General features: G+C 25.6%; 1 protein-coding gene across 1 annotated transcript in view; it reads right to left on the bottom strand.

The window, feature by feature from the left end:
- LOC132930988 (inactive rhomboid protein 1) overlaps positions 1 to 10,930 on the bottom strand; it is a 62,450-nt gene extending 51,520 nt beyond the window's left edge. Inside the window, 1 exon segment of the mRNA XM_060997145.1 lies at positions 9,986 to 10,930. The gene's annotated coding sequence lies outside the window, so the exon portion shown is untranslated.
- Between the last annotated feature and the right edge of the window lie 8,984 nt (positions 10,931 to 19,914).

The raw sequence follows: 19,914 nt of genomic DNA, 5'->3' as shown, positions 1-19,914 counted from the left end.
CGTATCTAGATTTTCTTGGCTCTTGATTTATTTATTTGACCTAATTAATCATATCAAAAGTTAGTATGTATTATTCAATTTTAATTTTAATTAATCCATTTAAAATATTGCTTCATTTATTCTATTATTATGAATTGTTTAATTTGTCACTGTTGTAAATAATATTTGAACTACGAGTTCTTATACTATAAGCGCAATACAAATCGATCATAAATTATGAATATTTACAATAGATTAAAGACTGGTAGCATAATATTAGAATTCATTAATAATGGATGATACATTTTAGATAATTTTTTTTTATTATTATTATTATCTACCAAATTTGTAGCAAAAACCTACTTTAAAATTAAATACAAGTTATAATTACAAATTTATTTAATTAATTAGAATTATTTAAAATATTCGGCTTAATTTTATATTAAGTGAAAATCTTAAGCTAACCAAAACCATAGATAATTTTTACCGTATCGGTACCGATTTCAGTTGTTAATAAAAATAGCTGTAAAGCAATAATACTTATATATGAATCTCGTGATCCGTGAATCGCTTATCCGAGTATTACCGTGTATTCTTCATTTAGGGATTAATGAAGTAAGTCTGGCATGATGAAAATTCTGCATGCTTTGGTATATTTCACCATTTTATCTCAATTTAATTTATCACAATTATAGACTTTAATTACACGTGCAACATGTTATAAAGTTGGAATTTGGAATGGATTAAGTGCATGATTTTTACTCTCGCAATAGGTGATATTATTTCTTCTCTTCTTTTTATAAGGATATATTTCTATTTTTTAATGGTGAGTTTTATATTTATTAGAATTACTTTAACTGATACTTCCAATATTTTTATAATGCTTTTATTTGTTTTGATATTAATAATATTAAGTGTCTCCGAAGTAACAAATTTAATATGCTTTATTTTTTTGGAAATGTTAATATAAAGCAACTTGGTTGCTAGAAAAGTATAATTTACATATGCTTAATAAAAATATTTAGTTGATTTTAAATACTCTATCTCCTATTTTTTTTATTATTAATTTTAATGCTGTAATTTGGTACCAATATTTATTGTCTAAACTCTAAACCTTTACGCGCGTAACATAGAAAAATCTATCTATGTTGCGTCTATAAATAAATAGTCATAAATAGGGTTTTTTTATATTTAAAAAAAATTGAATGTAACGTAAAATCTACATCAGATATAAGAAGCTACTTTTTTGAATTTAACTTCCTGATTTCCAAATATTTGATATATATTATTTAATATATTAATATTATTTAAAAATTTACTAAAGTAACTTCACACCACTGACTTTATGAGCACTTTACGATAAATTTAAATCTAATTTATTATTTCTTTGTAACGATCGAATTGAAAAATTGATAGTTTTTACTATGAAGCATGTGTCAGAAATAGAGACAACAAATATTGGTACCCAATCATACAATCATATTAATTAATTAATTTAAATATTTATAAATCGTGTATTAAAGAATTAATGGTTTAAAGTATTTTAAAAAGATTGAAACGCCCGATATAACCAAGAATATTTCTATTACTAAAAGAGTTGAGATTTTTTTGATTTATTATTACATAAGAGAAATAATATATTTTGCATAGAATTCAATATAATATATTATTTGGATAATAAATATCGCTTGTGTATTCACGATTTTTTTTTTTTTTTTAATATTTATTTTGTTTTACATGAACATGTAATTTATCTGTGAACAAAGGATAATTATTATAGATAGTCTAATGTCCAGCAATAAATTAATACATTATTAAATGGTACATAATTCTGTAATTACTTTTCTAAATCTATAAAATAATACAATTGATGATATTACAATTAATTATAATATAATAATAGATTGATATAATGATACCATTAAGGTGTTAAACTGATAAATCATAATTATTAAAAAGTAACTAAGTTTCCTATTTTATATAGTATCTAAAATATAATATATTATAAGATATTTGAATTTTACCCAAAATTTATAAATTTTTTATGGTACCATGTTAAAGTGTTTACATTATTATTAGGTAGTTAAATAAAACGAATCGCTTTTAAAAAGATGTTGATAAAATTACAATAAAATAAAATACGGCCTTCAAGTTGGCCGTCACAGCATTTTTAAATTTGAGACTTTAATTTTAGCTAGATTGTCAACACAGATACTGTATACATTTTTTTAATACTTAATGGATTAAAGTCTTTAAAGTTATTAAAGCAATAATTATTGCTCGTACAAATTAAATATGACTTGCTTACATTTATATTTTAAAGGTGTTTAAATTATGTGTTTGATGATGGAAGTAAAATGTATGAAAATAAAAGAAGAACAGCCTCATGACAATACTGGTTATCAAAGTTTTAGGTAGATATGGAATATTACCAAAATCCAAGTCATTATTTTATATCGTACCTAACTTAACTTGTGAATTGTAATTCTAACTATAATAAAAATCAAAAACTGATACATCTTTTGTGCTAAATTTTTTAATATTATCAAAATTACACGTACATTTATTATATAAAATATATAAATTTTATTTTTTATTAATAATTGTCTTTTAATTAGCAAATTCAAACAAATATATATAGTGCATATGCACTCATTAGTTATTCTTAATATATATTACGCATTTTTTTTTATGATTTTTAATGTTTTAGAAGTTTAGATAATTAATATTAATAATATATATTGTTAAATTTGTTACGTATTTGTGCTAGTTTGAGTTATACGTATGCAAGTTTAAACATATCTACGAGTAAGTATGTTAAAAAATGCAATACATTTTTATGCAAAATACATTATAAACAAAATATTGAAGTTATATACAATGAATTAAACTATCTTCTGTATGTGAACGCAATTATAAAAACATGACTATGAAAAAAAAAAATCAGATAATTTACTACACCTATAAAATACATAATATTTTATATTGTGAACGGATCGATAAATGTATTTTGATTACACTATAATGTGTATATATATATATTTTTTTTTGTTATATCTGTTTACGTGAACTGTAGAAAAAAATATACTTTAATCTTTGACTTCGAGAGTGATTTCCAGTAGAAAATTGGAGAATATATTTGATACTTTTAGGAGGTAAAAAGTAAAAATGTTTTGTATTATTTTAAATAAACAGGAAAAACAAAAATAAAATAGCTATAAATAGAAATTTTTATGCAAAACTAGCTTTTAATAAAATCAATTTAATTTTTTGTAAAAATAATAAATGACTGTAGAGACTTGAAATTTTTTCCTAATATAAATAAATTAAAAATTAATAAAAATAAAAATTAAATGACAAAATTTAAATAATAATATAATTTAAAAGGTTTCATGTCTTTTGTACTATTTATAGATATTTTAAATTGTTATAAATATTATAATAATAAAAATTTTAGCTATTTTTTTTTAATTTAAAAATATTATTCACGGATACTTTAAACTTTTACAACATATATTGTAATATTTTACTCCAAACAATGACATTTTTAATACCCATACCTAATTTTGAAATAATATATGATAAGCTGACATGATCATTCCTATTCATAATCATTTTTTTAATGCAACTATTTATTATTAAATTTAAATCTTACACATATCCATTTCAGTGAGTTACGAAATGATAAGGTATACTCGTATATTGTATAGTTAAGTGGTTACCTATTTTCCTACTCTATTCAATTAACTTATTAATATCATGAATTTAGAATCGATTTTCTAGCTGTTACTTACGATAGTATTTTAGTATTCTATAGTATCCAACATTATGAGTATATGATTAAAAATGTAAGTTCTTTATTTACTATAAATAAAATGCCTAACATGCGTAGATTCACGTGTTCACATTTCGCAACACAGTATTATTTGATTTTATGTTATAGATGGTCAAATAATTTAAAAATTGGATACATCGCTTAATCTATAAAATATTCATACATGTGTAATACAACTAAACATTCCAAAATGAAATTTAAAAGGAGGCTTACGTAAGCTACGAGTGTAGTATAATATATTATATATTATATAAATGTACTATGTGTAATGTGTACACTGTATAGTTTACAATAATATAATAAATTTACACGTTTGGGAATTTAAGTTAAATATATACCAACTTAATTATTAGTTACAGTTTATTCAAATATAATAAATAATAACGTATATATTAAAACAGTATTATGATTACGAAAATGTATATAGTTGAGTAATTTAGAAGTTCATTATAAATTGGTTATTCTTTATAATTTTTCTTTGATCTTTTTTATTTTTTCTACTTTTTAATTTAATTGCGTACGTATTCTACTTATATTATTTTTCTGAATGTTCTTGTATTACTTGAGTTTAATATAAGTACCTACCAACCAACGTTATATATTATTCTCTTGGTTTTTATAATTTCAAACATTTTTATTATTATTATTTTTATCTATTTATGTTATAAACGTTTTTTTATTTGAAATAAAAAAGTATAATATCATGTCAACCGTCAGTAGTTTTATTATACATTTAATGTTATAGTAATAGTTTATTTGTTTGAAAAATGTACAGAAACATAATAATAGTTGTCTAAGCCTTTTACTTTAAATAATTTATGTTGAAAAATCAAACTGAGTATTTTAATTCCACTTAACATAATATTTATTTCAAGAAATTAAAGTAGTGTCTGTAAAGGTATTTTATTTAGATTTCTGATACTTCAACAATATTGTATTATTATTTTCATAATGTTTTTATTTATTTATATATTTATTATAATAAAAACTCGGGAATAAAGAATTCTATATCAATAAGTTTGAACTTTGCGGGAATTTATATAATATATTAGCTATTACAGGTATACTATTATCAATTATCTTAATATATTTATATATGTTGTAATTTATAATTAACTATATATTTGAATTAATTTAATAAAATCATTAATATTTAACGCAAAATATGAAATTTTGTATGTATAGTTAAATCACCATATTAAAAACAATAGTTATTAAATTAATCTCACTCAAACAAGTAAAAAAAAAAAATAATAACATTTTATAAGAGTGCTAATTTTCTAGTTTCTATATGTATGAAATATTTATTTTTAATAGAAATTTAATATTATAAGATTTATCCAATCCCTGTCTATATAATATCAAGTAATTTGTAGCTATATTTTATCAAATTTTATATTATTATTTCACATTATAATTTTAATACAATAAAGTTAACAATAATTATCATTTATTAGTTATTAATATTTGATAAATCTTTTTAAGTAGGTACTTTCTACGGTAAATTATTGAAATATGAGAGTAAAATGTTTAATTAATCTAGTATGAAAGTAACAATATTATTTAATATTGAAATCAATGAACCATCTGTAATATTTCTTATTTTGGTCTAAGCAAAAAAATAAGAAACAAAAAAATATGGTCACATGATATTTGTATAAAATCAAAAAAATATTCTAATAACAAGGTTACTATAATGTATGACAATAAAAACTGAAGATATTTGTTAAACTTTCATCAATAATCAATAAATAATGAATTTTTGATTGTCAATTTATGTTAAATATTTATTTGATATGAGATATCAAATATGAAGTATATTATTTTATATTATAATGTTATCTATCATACTATATCATTACGTAGATATAATAATTAGCTTATTCAATGTATTTTTAATAAAATGTTTACCTATAGACTACATGAACATATATTATAACAAGATACGGTTATGAAGATGTAAAGACGTAATAATAATAGCTTCATAAATCATTCAAGCAATGCAATCAGAAAATAAAATGTAGAATCTTTATTGATTATTATGAAAAAAATAGAAAATATAATTTCACCACAAAATGAGAAGATTATAGAATGGAATCATTCATCATTGAGTTATAAATTTATAAACTCAAAGTTAAAAAATATTATTATATTGAGTAATTTATTATTATTTACAACACAGCTAGAACAGTATTGTTATAAATGGTTTTGATTAATTGTATCTAGCTTAATTAAAACGTGAAAATCCCATTTTTAGTCATTTTTAAATATGAAGTTGTATCATAGTTGTTATAGCTGTATAAATTAATTTCAAATAATAATTTATTGCAAAAAGTTATCACTATTTATATTCAACGTGGACTCGTTATTGTATTTGTTATATCAAAATAATATTTATATATATCAGGAATAAATGTATTAAAAATGTTTCAATCCAAAATATATCCTAAAAAATATAATTAATTATTATTACGCAGTAAATTTACAATATTTTGATATGAATATTAAGAATTTTATAAAATATCATCAAAATTATTTGAAAAATACTACTTTTTATTTAACATGACATGATTTATTAAGGATGAATATTATGGAATTAATTAAAATTAAAATCACTAAGTTTCTCACTAAATATCATAAATAATGTCATCATGATAATATAATCACTTAAGTATAGCTATACCTACACAATTTTCAATATTAATACAGAACATTAATTGCTTTATTAATTACTTCTTATTCAATTTTTAAAATAATTTTTATGATAAATAATTTTATCATATTTATCTTTTTTTATAATATCAACTTTGATATACTTTATATATCCTTTTAACGTGAATTATAACTTTTTAATTCAAAATTTGTACTAAAATTAAGTTAATTTATTGTATTTTGTAAAGTTATAACTGTTATTAAGTATATTTGTGGTACAAAATAAAATCTTCACCCGGCGTCTTAGATAGGCAAATTAGGTACACCATTGATGTTTTATAATAATAAGTACAAAATAAAATATTATAATGACTACCATATTCACATGCGAGTATGCGACAATGACTAATTCACTAAAACTATTCACCCAACTGTGTCTGCCTTAACTAATGGATATAACGAATATCCTTAAGGAGAATTGCACTTTTACCAATTAGTCTTTACAATGTTTGAATTTAATAAACTGAGTACTAGATGGTTTCCCTGGCTATGGCATATACTTGAAATGAGAAATTCTGAAACCAAAGTACATTGTATCTTTGTATTTGATGTTTAATATGATAAAATAATTATTTAATCCAAGAGTTAAAATTTAAATAAAAATAAAAGTAATATGATTAATAAAATATTATTATAATAATTATTAAAACTATTTTATAAATAGTATATAATTAAATATTAAATTTTTAAATAAAATCATCAAACTACTTGTTATAATAATTTTTATTTTAAGTTTAAAAAGTAATTAAAAATTATAAAATAATTATAATAAATAATAATAATGGTAGAATGCTATAATATAATTTATGTCCAATATTTAAATGTTATGTAGATATGTATAATTAGTTAAGATTACCTAAAATTTATGCATCTATTTTAAATAAGATGCATCATGATCAAAATTAATATTAAATATTATAGTTTTTGTAATCAGTATGTTGGTAAACAATGTACACTTAAAAGTAAAACAGAGATTTACAAATGTCATAAAATCTAATAAATTCAAAAAATCAAATCAGCTTAGAAAAATATTTTTTTTTCAAAGCATAGATATAAGTCTAGTTAATATAAATATCACTATTATTATGCTAAGTCTAAGTATTTTAATAAAACCAAAATTAAGAACAAAATTAAGTTAAATAATATTTATAATCAAGTATAACTTTACATTATATTAAAATGAGTAAGTACTAAATAAAAGTGATAAAAAAAATTGTTTTCCTTTAATTTTTCTATACTGTCAGTACTTTAAATTTAGAAACTTAAATATCTTCTTATATAATTAGGAAACCCTAAAAATAAGACTTTTATTTTTCTTCTAAAAGGTACCTAAATATTACCTGTACATAGTAATTATTCTATTCTAAAATCTAAATATTATATTTTAATAAAACATATGTAAATTTAATAAGTTTCAGCATTATTGATTATAAATATTAGTATATAATATAGATATATTTATCTTTTTTAAATATTATTGATCAATTATGAATAAATACTATAATTTATAATTGCAGAAAAAATATAGATAATTTAAAAAATCATAAATATGTTTAACCAACATAATATTATATTAAGTATTACAATTTCAAAAAGTTTTTAGTTTATACGATATTAATACAATTATACAATTTATTATTATATACACATCCCACTAATATTTAAAATTAATTAATTAAGGGTATTAAACAATACGAATGTTTTAGAGGCTAATTAAATATTTTCCTTTTTGAAAGAAATTGTTTTAAATACACACTATTTTTTTTCTTATAATCATACAATTTTAATATATATATACATTGTGACGTAATTGAATACGTTATAATATTTTAGTTAATGCAAGCAATATATTATACGTTGAACGATCAGTGAATGAAATGTTTTAGACTTGAGGCAAGTTTGGTTATTTATTATCAATTTAATGGTAAGTTGGGAAGTTTTGCGGTTGAAAGTAGGCATTTTCGTGTAAAGCTGTAATACAGACCGATGAGGCGCAAGCGTGACCTTAAACTGAAAACAAAGCAATATGAAATCCGCAGCTAAATAATTTTATAATATTCAAGTAGTAAAATAAAAAAATTTAAAAACCGTACAAGACGCAAGATTTGACGAAGATATCAATTATACTCATTATAAGAGTGGTTTTGTAGAATAACGATTAAATAATAATATTATAATGCTACCGTTTTAAATAATTGTGGTTAGGTCGTTCTTGGTTACTTCGTAGTCCGCATAATAGTCAATGCGGTGTTGGCGTTTTATTAAACAAACGTCATACTATTATAATACACTTCAGTTTGTGTACCTACAGTTCCTTCGTTTTTATTATACAATATTATACATGATATTATTATAATAATTATTATTGCGTTTTCGCGTGAAACTCGATCGAGGAAAATCGTATACGTAGGTAAATCACTGTTTTGTATAACTTAGAGTAACATATTATATTATAATTCTATAATAAGAGGCGTCGTCACGCATCAGAAAATAATATTCTTAAAATGCATGTTATATTTTTTCATGTACAACATTTAACGTTATAATGGTTTATAATATTATTGTACAAATGCTACTATTTCATATCACACGTACTGTGGTCACGTAACCACTAAGGAAAACAGACAATTATATTGTTCTCGGTGGGTGAAATAATAATATACAGGTACTCTTTACAAATTTGGCTTTTAAGCAAAACCTATATAGTAATAAACGTATCCGGGAGAGTGGGATGCTTTAGTACCAACGAACCCTCTAAAACTAAACCTACACAAGTACGTGCGGTCGTTATTGATGCTTTGATCGGACCATTAAAATTATAAGCATACAACATAATACGTTATAAAATTCCGGTTGGGAGTGTTAATCTAAAAAAGTTCAACGCGTGTTTCAGTGCGCATGTGGTTTTCATATAGATTGCAGACTGAATCTCTGGTCATATATAATTAGCGACATAAGTATAATGTATATACACTGATAAAAAAAAAAAAAAAAAAAACAAAATTTTATCAGACGTATAGTCAGATTTTTGACTTATTTAGTATTGAAATAATGTCACACAGTATATCGTGAGAACCACCGTAAGAAATAAAAAAAAAATCACAAAACCCAAACCTTCGCACAAACACAAATACGCACACATACGCTTTAATTTTTGGGCAGAGATCGTGGGATAGAGCTTACAATTTTTTCTCGAGTGACAGTCGTGGACGAGTAAATTTTACTCGCGTATCTTGGAAGGCCAAGCGTGTTAAAGGGATTGGCCCTTATAACCATATCGCACCGCGGTTTTTCGGAATACATACGAGTCACGCCGTACACGCCTAAACTTTACGAACATTTGTATACATCGAAGACGTCGTGTTGCGCGTGTACAATACACAGCCATATAATAATTAGTAATCGGTTATGTTAGAAAGTGTTATAGCATAATATCATTATATATAATACCATACTCACTCGGTACAACAACAGCGGCGATGATGGAACGTTCGCAGGCGACGTACCTGTTTAGGACGTGTCCGTCAACGACGACGTCGGCGGGCGGACAGCTGTTTTGTCGGATCGCGTTACGACGGCGGCGGCGGCGACGGCAAGCCCGGAAACCGCTTGTGGCCATCGCCCGAACGCGACGACGGCGCCGGAAGGAACCGACGAGAATGGATATGTCGACGACAACAACGACAACTCCGACGACGGCGGATAAGACGACGCGGAAGCGTGAGACGAGGCCCGCAGACTCGTATTGTGATCACTGTATAATATTATATATATATATATATATTATGTTATGCTGCGACTACACGACGGTTTGCCAGCGATCAACGCACCACCGCCGGCACACTAAAATACGTTCGCGGGCGTCGTCGTCGGGCGCGAGACGATAGTAATAATAATAGTAATAATAATAATAATAATATATCTCACGCGAAATTTCGATATTTACGCGACGTTATTGCGGTCCAGTGCATACTACGACATGATGATAATAACAAAAACCGTGAGGTGAACGCGCGTATTTATTATTATTATTATTATTTATTATTATTGTTGTTGTTGTTGTTGTTGTTGTCGTCGTAATTTATAATAAACTGGTGCGCCGCACGTATAATGTACCGATAGTATTATTATTGCGAAATCCGTGTAACGTTACCAGCGGAGGCGTGTGTTCGCGACGAATGCGAAACATTATTATTCCGATTGCCGTATTGATGTTATTATTTTCATAATATCACAGCGGCTACGGCTGCGGTGACGACGATGAGCTTCAGCGACGGCGCGGTAGTTCTTCTCCAGCAAGTCGTTTTACGGCCTCGGTCCGCACCACCGCCCGCACCGGATATATTCGCTCGTCGTCGACGTACAGCTTTCGGTCGCGTTCGTCATTATACGCGAAACGCACGACGTCCGCGCGGCGGTGGCGGCACACCGGGGCCCGGGCGCCGGCGCCACGGTCCCGCCGCCGCCCCGCTGGACTCGCCCGATCTCCGTCACCGCCCGGGCGGCGGACGACGCCGAAAAATCAATAGCAGATACTCACACTCGCACACACGTACACGCGCGCACGCCGACACGCGCACACACACACGCGCGAGCAAGCGCGCGCGCACGCCTCCGTCGCTATATATATATATATATATACATACACACGTCCTATGCACTTTCGGAGAGTCGCGCGCTCGCATCCCATCGCCGACACATCTATGTACACCACCGACGACCCCTCGTGTGTCTACGCCACCGCCACCACCGCCGAGTGCGTTACACCGTATGTATGTGTATATGTACGTATACAACGGTATAGGAATTTATAAATTTTTTTTTGTTTTTTTTTTTTTTTCTGTTCCTCTCCGTCTCCCCGGGTCGTGGTCCTCCGCACCCCTCGCGGAGTGTGATCCGCGAACAAATAAAATTTATATACGCAAAACTGTATATATATATATATATAAGTATTAATTATTATATATTGCGATGGGTGTGTGTACACCACCTATATATACATAAATATATATAAATTATACGACCCTCTCCGCTCGACAATTTCTCTTTTTTTTTTTTTTTTTTTTTTTTTTTTGAGGGGGGGGCGTAGGGGTTGATTGCGCGTATACTTATACGTTTACACCGTACACGTTCGGATATACGGACGCGCATTAATATACTTATAAACGCAGACCTCCAAGTACTGCATTATACATCACGCGTTCGAACGGTATATGGTTTTTACTTTTTCCTCCACGGTCGAACTATGCCCGGAGTACGAAAGTTTTGTATATTTTGTATTATATTAATATACACCCAACGACGCAAATCTGTGAGACATCGTAATATCTATATATATTTGTATATTATGGCTGTGTGTGCGGTGTATTTTATATATTTTAAAACGAAATCGTTTTTGTACCGACTACATTGGACTTCTTCTATAAGCGCCTTGTTTTAATTTGACATCATCATCGTTATTATAATAAACTACACGCGATCATATTATTATTTTATTATACATTTTGTTCTGTTATTCCTCGCTAATATTACATTCACACGTATTTATGACTTACACATTTTACAGTAAATTTATCTTACAATTGTATGCACAACAGTTTAAGATGCAACGTTAAAATAAACAGTTATAAAATATTGTCTATCATAGTAGTTCAAAATAAATTATTCATCCGGATTTAATCACGAATGAAATGAAACAAACATTGAATTAAAATAATACAATTTTATATAATCCTACTTCTTGAAATTGTATGTAATTATGACGGACTTCAGAGTTCAGCAAGTACATAATATTATAATGCACGCATTAACATTTAGGTACAAATTACAATAATAAAAAAAAATATTATAATAAATGCAACAGTCACTTCAAATAAAATGTAAACTGCAGTTTTGTTTTAAATATTTTTACATGCATTGAATTTTGGTAATAAGAAAGATTGAAAATATACAGTAGCTGTAAAATGTATATTAATAAAAAACAAATCAAAAAATCAACAATGTGTAGATTACACACCGATATCTGTTTTTAGAAAATCAGTCCGTCATAAATTAATCAAATTAAGATTGATAAATAATAATTATCTAGAAAAATTAATCCCACAATTATGGACTTAAATATAAAACTTTGTAGTAATCAATTTTTACTGTCATAAAAACAAAAATTTGGAGGTCTATATATTTAGTCTAAATGAATAAGTAATTTTTCGAGGAACAACCGTAAGTATTATTAACAACGTAGAGATTATCAACCATAATCAAGTACTAGGTACTATAATGATTTAGGTAAATAATAAAAGGATCGGTTGTACTACTAGATACAAGTAAAATATTTTATGATACTATAATCACATTTAAAGGAAACGGTTTATGTCAGAAGAGGTAGGTATATTAGTTTTTAGTTTTTTCGTGTTTAGTAAAATACAGCCGTTTTTTATATCATGAAAAATGAAACAGATACGTGATTATGTACTATACAATACTGAAAAAAAATAAATTGTAAACATTATACTCGACATTAAATTTACATGATTATATTCATAAAGTGCAGCAAAACGTTAACTGAAGACTGAACTGTGTTTTAAATAAGATGTTTCTCAGATGCTCAGCTCTTTTTCCTTATTCAATACTTTATGCGATTACTCAAAATCTGATATTTTTAATTTTTTTAATATACTCGAAGATCATATTTATGGTATTTATATTATATTTAAGGAGTTTTCTACATATATGGCTAAAATGTTTCGAGCACTTAGTTAAAGAAAAATACAATTAAATAATATAGTGGTGAAGATTCTGCATCTAGCCCATTTAACCTGCAGTTTTTGACATTTGATGATTAAACAAAAATTATAAAAATTAAAAAATTAATGATCAGACCTCATAATTCAATAATTATTAATAGTTTATAAGTTTTATGTTATTATAAACGATAACTTATTTTTTTTTTATCTAAAACCCATTTATGTGTAGCATATCTGCATACCTACTTTACCGTGGACCGCGGTTATTGGTTAATGAATTATAAGTACTCTGCATAAATGTAATTTATAATATTATTTTATATCAACAATGAAATTCTTATATTAAAAATCGACATATTCATTCAATAATTTCTATAAGAATAAATGTTTGTTTGTAATAAGTAATAGCTATAATAACAATATAATGGTATTATTTTAGCGATGAAAGTAAAAAGAGAATATTTCTTTTGATATTAATTATTTAAATTTTTTTTATATTCTAAGTTAAGTTAACCCTTAAAGGTGTACTATACTATTTAAACAATACACACACATATATATATATATATATAAATCATAAAATATTGAGTGCTACTTTGTTTTATTATTTATTATTTTGTTTATACTTAATATGCAAGTACTGGTATTAATTCATTAATTAATCACATTATTATAATATGATTCAATCAACGTTAGTTATTACATTTTTGAAACATTGATTTTTGTTTAGTGGTATAAACAATTTAATTTAAATGAAAATAATTCACAAAGCTCATGACGTCACTACATCAGTAATAAATAGTAGGTAGGAAATTTAACACCCATTTAGACCATTTTACCACGAAACAAAAATAATTATTTAATTCACCATTATGCGTGCGTGCCGCAAACTCGTTGTGATTTGTTTAAACTTAAACTTTAGTGCAATAATTTAAAAGTTATTTCTAATGAAATTCAAAAATATTTGAATTACAATGAAATAATAATATACAATTTAAAAACTAATCCAATGAACCCTATTTCGTTTATTAATAGTTTATAATATATTTTATTATTTAGTAATAGTTACTTAGGTACGTTATGAAATACTTGCCTAAAAAATAATAATAATTTCAACTACAAAAACTCCAAAATACAAAATATTAATAATAATCGTTTATTTGTTTAAATATAAATTCACTGTAAGAATACAGCATGAACCAATTTATAATGAATACTTTCGTTTAAGAAGCGGATATATCTAGAAAATGCTATGTTTTATTATAAATTTATAATTTATTAAATTATAATCATAGAACATTTATGTTTTTCATAGACAGTATTTTAATTTTAATTTTAAAAATGAAGGTTGTTTTTCTTATTTTATAATATCGTTAAAAGTTAAAACGCAATTATACTTATATGTGTGTATATATATGTGGTTTCGCAAAAAGTAGTTTTAATTAAATTAACAGCCCAATAAATTATACAACGGTTCCATTAAAAAAATTACTGTTTTCTTATAAGTTCGAGTTCAATACTGGTAGGCTGCATATTTTCAAGTTTGAAAACACATTCGTATTATTATTGCGGACATCGAGCACAATATACGACGGAGGTTTTTTTCTTTCATATAGAAAGAAGTATTGACTCTTACGCCGTATTGTACGCATGGACTGCGTGCATATGATTGAAGTGTTTCGATTATTATTTATTATTAATAATATTGCGATTGCATAATGTTCACAGTAAATAGTCCAATAAAGCGTTGAATATTTATAGTTTTTATATAGTGTGCATTGTGAATTGTAATATAAAAGTCGTGTTATCAGTTGTTGGTGTTTATTTGGTACGCTTTTTTTATTTTTTTATTTGACACTGCACACGGTTTTAGACCCTAATATATTATAGCCATATAGACAGTTATGTACAGGCAACGGGCGTGCAATAAACGAACCGAGGCTACATAGTGGTGTCACGAAATTCAAATTTTTTAATACCCTCTCGTTGATAAACAGCGCATATTAGGATGTGCGTTTACATTACATCGATTAAACGACTATTAGTAGCTAACAGTTATTAGATTATGTATTATTTTTTTTAAACTTCTGTGGTAATTCGTGCCTGTAATATTCATAGATAATAGGTACAAAACATACTTGTTACCTGCAGTTATTGGTGTTGTGCTGGACTTAGTATCATTTTTACGGGTTGTATAAATTTGTAAGTATGTCTAAATATATACATTATTATTATCATTATCATTACAGACTTTGTAAACATTATTACGCATTAGTATAGGTATAATTAAATTATAATATTATTATATTTATTTAGTAAAATAAACTTCAGCAATATTATGTTTATTGTTTATACTTCCCTAAATACTTTATTCACCTTGCATTGTAGTCGTGTTTACTTAGTTGCAACAATAATAATATTATGTTGAAAAATTACTCATAGAATAACTAATTTTTGGTATTTAAGAATTCTTTTATTACCTAACTGTACATAGAAACTAAATATATATTATACTTTTAATGAGTACGTTTATATCCGGACGTTTTGTCCAAAGATAATTTAACGGAAATCAAAATCCAGATTATATTTACTCGTATGACCTTTACACGAAAAAGAATCTCGAATTTTAATTTTCTTTGTTTAACAATTTTATCATTTTATTCTAGATGGATATGTATAGGTATTATTGTATATATATACAATAATATGCATTGGATATGTAACATTTATATTGCCTATTTTTTTTAAATTAAATATTAAATTGCTTATTTACAAATCTTTAATTAAGCCAATGTGGACATATTATGGTCTCCAACTATGGGTCAATGCCAAAAAATCCAATCTCAACAAAATACAAACCGTTTAAAATAAAATCCTACGCTTCATCACCAATGACCCACCTTATATTTCTAATTTCATTATCCATTCTGACTTAAAAATGAAAACTATTCACGAAGAAGCTAAAACGTACTATAAACGTTTTTCCAACAAATTATCTTCTCGCTCAAATCCTTTGATATCCGGTCTAGCCACTCACACGATTCTTGGAAACCCACCACAAGCCACGGCGTCTAAAAAGAAACTGGTGCAGAGATCTTTTGAATGATGATAAACAAAAAAATATATTTTAAGCAAAGGGAAGTGCGATCACTGGATGGTGTTTCTTTCCTCATCCTATTCGTGTTTTTAAAACAATGTAGCACATATTATTCTTATTATGCCATTGGGTATAGATTGTATATTCTCTAATAAAATTTAAAAAAAAAAATATTGCCTAATTTAATTAACTTTTGTCGATCGACAATATTTGCATTGTCTTTCTTAAATATTTAAATTTAATAAAATTATAATTTAATATTATATGCTATTCGCAAATAATCTAGTTGAATTAAACTAGGTAATTTAAACATTACATAGGTACAAAATATCCACTATCTTTCGCGGAAGTAATACGAAAGCAATTACCGCGGCGTCGTCAGTTCAAAACAGGAAAAAAATGATACCCACTATATCCCACTAATCTATATTAACTTAAATATACAATAAAAATACAGTATACATGTATATTATCTATTGCTCAATGGCTAATATTAACATTTTCAGACTAAGAAAATTAATGTGATTTTTTTTTCGTTGAAATATTTTTCAAGAAAATGGATTTGGGATTTTGGTTTTAGTTAATTGATCCTTCCGAAAAATAGCAATTGGGAAATACTTATTCGAAAATGCGTACGATTATCATTTTAATGTAATTTTTCGGCAGCATCTCATAAACACACTGTGTGAAACTATTTAAAGTACACAATATAGACTTATAGCCTCATAAAAGTTAAGTGATTAATTAAACTAATTAGTATAAGTAATAAAGTAAGATGAAAATATGAAACAAATATATTATTACCTGTATACGTCAACATTTCTACCAATAACTTTACTGATTTTTACTTATGACACCTTTTCGCCTTGATAGGGGTTGATTTTAATTTTAACTTAACCGTAAGCACATAACCACAAAAGTATAAAGAAAATAAACTACATATTTTTAGAATTATAAATTGAAGTGGTGATTCAAACAAGCGTGTCTTCCTACGTCACCGTAACCCAATTTGCTGAATACCAATTCATCAACAACTAATTCACATATTCTCAATTTTCCTACAGACCTGATGCCCAATAAAATATTATTAAATATCAAGTCAGTATAAATTGTATAGAAAGAATACTTATACTCGTACATAACTATAAACATAGCAATTTACTACGCGTGAATATTTCGTATATTTGTTCAAAATCTATATTTCAGACGCTTATAAATACATTTTTGTAGATTTACACTTAAAATTTTTTTTTAATTTAATTAATAAAACTTACGAGAAACTTTGCATTATCGTTATTGATGTAAAAATAAATGTTTATAATCAGTTCTTACTTCTCAAATATACCCAATATTAAATACGGCATGTGTGTTGTGTAATATCCAACATAAAGATATAAGATAATATATATTAACATAAACATATATATGAATATAAGATTTTTCAATGTACCTACGACCTACGTACAGCACTACTGCTATAGTAGCAGTAACAATTTTATTAAAAATTATTACTATACCAATTACCAGTAATATAAAAGTGCATTCTAATAGGATGTTATGGAAATTTGTACAAATGATAAGTGTCTCTCAATTACCAATATGTTAAATTATTAAATTGTAGATATGAATTTTTTACCACGAATTAATAAATTTCTTAAAAATTCTAACTTTAAAGGCTTGTACAAAATATTATGACCATGTAAATTTATTTATTTTTAATTGGTACATAAATAACGTATATAAGGAAAAAGAACTAAAAAATATGAATAAATGGTTTAATACATTTATAGTTCACAGATTTATTTGTTTTTTTAGTCCTATATAAACTAATTAATTTTCATGAAAATTGTATTAAAAAAATCAATAAAACTATAGGTACCTACTTAAGGATTCATTTTTAATTTAAAACTATTACTAAAGGCGGCTATATAGGTCAAATATATAGTTTAATTTATATAGTGAAAGACGTAGGTGCATTGTGCACAATATATACCAAGTATATAGTTATAATTAAGTATTAATATATAGTATATGTTTGATACTACTTTTATAGTTTTATATACTTAAAAATACACTATTCTCAGAAAAATTTGAACGATAATTCATAATTTATGAACGATAGTGATTTCTTGCATTTTTTATTTCAATCAGTTCCGGTTATTTTCTAAAATGTCTCAATATTTTCAGTTGAAGAGACGACGAATGCAGTCTATAAATAATGGCAAGTTTCACCGGCAGAGTTAATATTTTTACGTGTGTTTTTTTTCTGTTGGAGCGCGTGATCTAAAGTCAGTAGTATATAAAATATTATAGATCGTATACGTTCTATATTCACGAGCTTCGAAGAGCGTCAATTCATAAGATACGAGAATCTAAAATTGATGTATTCGATGTTGAAACAACCTAATAGAGTCACGCATCGTCGCTGTTTTCTTTTACGCGTTTTATATTTATAAATTAATAAGGTGGTATAATAAAAACTAGCAATACAATACAATCGTAATAAAACTTCAATAAATTAATAAGTCTAAATGTCTAAACTTGGATTTTTTTATAACAATATAATATAACATTTTTTACAAATCGACATATTGTATTAATCATATTTTATAATTATTCTTCATATTTTTATTGTATACAAATTTAATTTAAAATATAAAAATGATTTTTCTTATTAAATCATATTGGAAATTAGTAAATTACTGCTTTAAACACATAGATACACGCGCGCATATCTTTTAATTATTGCTTCCATCTTACGCTTTGAAAATGCTCTTTTCTACCTCTTGTTTCTATACCAAATGTATGTGTAAACAAAAAGTACATTTTTGATTTCTATTTTACTTTAATATATAGGTATATATAATATATATATTTAAATTACAAAACTAACGACTGAACAACATAATTTATTTGTAAAATATTCGAATTTCACAGTCGAATAATTTAATAGTGCCGAATGTTTTTAATGATTATTCAAACAACTATACATAATAGTATGATATTAATAATATATATTATTTTCATATTGCAGTTAACTCAAGTACAACTGTACAAGTGGTACTTTATAAACTATTTTAAAGTAAATTTTTAATTATTTTTGAAGGCATTACATTTTAATAAAAATTAATTATTAACACATAATGGTAAAAAATGTATAAGTATTTTTTATTAATTTTTAATTTAAAGGAAATATATTTAAAAATTTACAATCTATATACAATTATAATATTATAGCCTATAATGAATAAATCTTGTAGCTAAATTTGATTAGGATGTACATCCGACAAGATAGAATTTATAAATAATAAAAAAAAATCAATCATATATTATGTGAAAATGGATTATCGAAATTAACTTTTAATTAGTATTATTCATATTAATTATACTATCGTATAATTAATATGACGTCATTGTTTTAACTGTTAAGTTATTGAAAATTATTTATTGTTCCGCTGAATTAATATTGTAATTGATACGGTACCAAATAGAGGCGTAATTAGGGGGAGTATAGATCCCTCCAGAGCCTTATTTGAGTTATTTTACTA

Source organism: Rhopalosiphum padi, chromosome 4 (genome assembly GCF_020882245.1).
Source record: "Rhopalosiphum padi isolate XX-2018 chromosome 4, ASM2088224v1, whole genome shotgun sequence".
Taxonomy (NCBI): Eukaryota; Metazoa; Arthropoda; class Insecta; order Hemiptera; family Aphididae; genus Rhopalosiphum; species Rhopalosiphum padi.
This window is presented reverse-complemented; position numbering and strand designations above follow the sequence as displayed.